Consider the following 2,500-nt stretch of genomic DNA (forward strand, 5'->3'; position numbering starts at 1 on the left):
GTTTAGGATTTATCGAGTCGCTCACGAATATTAGGAAAGTTTTAGAAAGGGATTTTTGAGAGTGAGAGAAAGGGAGAGGGTGGGGGGGGGGTGGGAACCCAGCAGGATGAGAAGAGGCAAAAGACAAGGAAGAGTTAAGAGAGGAATGAAATAATACATACACGCACACACACACATGTATGTACTCAAATATACGAAGGCAAACGCGAGAGAACGTAATAAGTTTCAGATACGTGTAATTCATGCTACCGCCTAAGTACTTAGCTATTGCGTGTATTATTTCGAGTTACGTCGACCTCGCGAAAACTTTCCGAGCTTTGCAAGCACGATAAAGAGAACGACGTTGTATGCGTCTATAACAGAAACAGATCGTATAAACTGTTGCCCTTCGTCGTTCTCTCTCTCTCTCTCTCTCTTCTCTCGCTTCGGGATATTTAACGTAAATCCCTTTCAACGTTTTATTTCGTATTCCTTTTCCTTTTTAATTCATTTTTTATTTCTCTATTTTGTTTCTTTTTTTTTTTTTTTTCTTCTTCTTTTTGTATTGTTTTCCTCTTTCTATTCTAACGCTTGTAAATATAGAATACGATGTCGTACGTATAAAGTTACGAAATGAAAAATCTTAAGTATGGCGACTTTATATATTGTACTACTTATACCACACTATATAGACGCGTGCACACATTTTTCTCCTTTTTCCTTTTTTCCCTTTTCCTTTTTTTTTTTCTTTTTCTTTTTTCCTTCTTTTTTTTTATTTTACACCCTCAGTTAATACGTATTATACGCGTATATATTTATGTCGTAAAAGTGTACTATTATATTGCACGATGTAGCTGAGAATTTGAAAGAAAAGAGAGAGAGAGAGAGAGAGAGAGAGAGAGAGAGAGAGGGAGAAAAAGAGAAAAGAAAAAAGAAAGAAAAGAGTAAAGTATTTTCTAATGGTTGTTTCCTAGCAATAAACTGTTATCGTGTAGTTTATAATAGTTCATAGAAAATTTCGAAACGCTTCCTTAATAAAAGTTACAGTAACAAAGCTGGTAAGATAAGTTCTTGTCTTCTTTCTTTTTCTCTTTTCTTTTTTTCTTTTCCTGTCTTTTCTTTTCTTTTTCTTTCTTTCTTTTTCTTCTCTTTTTTTTTTTTTTTTAAGTCAACCGCAAAAAAAAAGGAGAAGAAGAAAAGAAAAGGAAAAAAAGGAAGGTAGAAGGAAAGAATCGAAGAATGAAAAAAGAAAAAGAAAATGAAAAAGAAAAAAAAAAAAAAGAAAAAATTTATTTTACATATCTCCAGAAAAAGTACGTATTTTACATAATATCTCTTTGGCGTATCTCGGTGTAAAATGTATTTTGCATATTTCAGACAAAAGTTGACGTTTCGTTCGAGAATTATGATAAATTTCGTGTGACAACATGACAACATTTCCTTTCCATTTTCTTCTTTTTTTTTTCTCCCCTTCTTTCTCTCTCTCTCTCTCTCTCTCTATCTCTCTCTCTCATTTTTCCTTTCCTTCTTTCACGTCTCTCTTTTCTTTTTTCTTCTGGAAAAAAAAAAAAAAAAAAGAAAAAGAAAAAGAAAATTTAAACTATCTATCCATTTCGTTCGACTTCGAGTCACGATATAACAATAAAGTTGATTTCTTTTATTTAAATACGATCTGATCGAGAGAAATGGCGAAGGGACGAGAGTCGAGGGACGAGCTGGGGGTGGTGGGGGGTGGGGGGGTTTGGCGGGGGTTGAGATGAAACGGGGAGAGAGAAAAAGCATTACGAGGATAGACTGCGTACGAATTAAATGGAAATAAAATATTTTTTTTCTTTTTCAGGGGGAGTAAAAGAAAAAGAAAAAAGAAAAGAAAAAAGAAAAAAGAGAAAAAAAAAAAAGAAAAAAGGAAAGAAAAGAATACGTAAGAAATCGCAAGGAAAGAGAAAAAAAAAAGAAATAAAAGAGATAAAAGGAGGGGAAAAGGGACGGAACGGGGGAGGGGGAGTTATGGAAGATACTCAACGAAGCGAGACACTCGACTCGAGTAGCTCTCCTTTCGAATTAACTTTCTTTCGTGGCGACTAAAGAAAAGGGTTAAAGGGTAAAAATAAGAAAATACGAAAGGAACAGAGAAAGAGAGAGAGAGAGAGAGAGAGAGAGAGAGAGAGAGAGAGAGAGAGATAAAGAAACAAAAAAAAAGAAAAGCTCATGAACCGGGAAGCGCTTGATTGGTCGAGACTTTTACTTCTAAGAGTAAGAAAAGAGGAACTGCTGTCTTCAAGCATCATCTCTATATCATTTCTTTTATTTCTTTTTCGTTTTCTTTATTTTTTTTTTTTTTGTTTTTTTTTTTCATTTTTTACTTCTGGTCTCTTCACTTCTTCGTTATTTTATATATACACACACACATATATATATATATATATATATATATATATATATGTATATATAGGTCGTAGTTTATCTGGTATTTGGTTTCAAAGGAAACCAAACGCTATCGATATCTATTTCTCTTTTTTCT

The 2,500-nt window shown here is 33.3% G+C and overlaps 2 protein-coding genes across 6 annotated transcripts in view; one reads left to right on the top strand and one right to left on the bottom strand.

The window, feature by feature from the left end:
• jeb (low-density lipoprotein receptor domain-containing jelly belly protein) overlaps positions 1-2,500 on the bottom strand; it is a 126,282-nt gene that overhangs the window by 117,446 nt on the left and 6,336 nt on the right. The gene's annotated exons all lie outside the window — the stretch shown is intronic.
• Positions 1-2,500, top strand: part of AChE-2 (acetylcholinesterase 2) — a 205,901-nt gene that overhangs the window by 74,152 nt on the left and 129,249 nt on the right. The window lies entirely within an intron of this gene.

This window comes from Vespa mandarinia, chromosome 7 (genome assembly GCF_050613455.1).
Source record: "Vespa mandarinia isolate Hongniang chromosome 7, ASM5061345v1, whole genome shotgun sequence".
Classification (NCBI taxonomy): domain Eukaryota; kingdom Metazoa; phylum Arthropoda; class Insecta; order Hymenoptera; family Vespidae; genus Vespa; species Vespa mandarinia.